Here is a 783-nt window from a genome sequence, read left to right as displayed (position 1 = left end):
ATACACACACACACACACACACACACACACACACACACACACACACACACGTTGATGGCTGCACAGAGGAAAATGAAAAAATTGCGTCTACTTTGCAGTGATAGCAGCTTCGTCCCAAAGGTGTTTAATGGCCTTGAGGTCGTAGTTCTTTGCATGTTCTTCCACACCCACTCATCCAAGCATGCCTTCAGGGAGCTTCCTCTGTGCGCAGTGACACAGTTATGCTGGAACATAAAATTGTCCACACACACACACACACACACACACACACGTTGATGGCTGCACAGAGGAAAATGAAAAAATTGCGTCTACTTTGCAGTGATAGCAGCTTCGTCCCAAAGGTGTTTAATGGCCTTGAGGTCGTAGTTCTTTGCATGTTCTTCCACACCCACTCATCCAAGCATGCCTTCAGGGAGCTTCCTCTGTGCGCAGTGACACAGTTATGCTGGAACATAAAATTGTCCAAAAGGTCTTGATGAGATGACGAACTTAGCTTTTAGATGGAATTAACCAGTGCTATGGATCCTGATTGATTTAAAATTGTGTATGAATTATTTTGTTTCATTATTATGTCAATGAGGAATGAAAGAAGCGTGACCTAAAATGATTAACTCCATAATGTGTTTTGTTTGGACTGCATCCACCACTGAAGCGTACCATTGATGGAAAAAAAAGTGTGACGATTACCAAAACCTGGAAGGTAGAAAGGAAACATGTATGCGCAGGAAGTTTCACACTCATTAATGTTGAGTATTCATTTCTTAAACAGTATATAGAGACTCC

The sequence above is a fragment of the Hippocampus comes genome, unplaced genomic scaffold (assembly GCF_001891065.2).
Source record: "Hippocampus comes isolate QL1 unplaced genomic scaffold, H_comes_QL1_v1.1 scaffold37, whole genome shotgun sequence".
NCBI classification, from domain to species: domain Eukaryota; kingdom Metazoa; phylum Chordata; class Actinopteri; order Syngnathiformes; family Syngnathidae; genus Hippocampus; species Hippocampus comes.
This window is presented reverse-complemented; position numbering follows the sequence as displayed.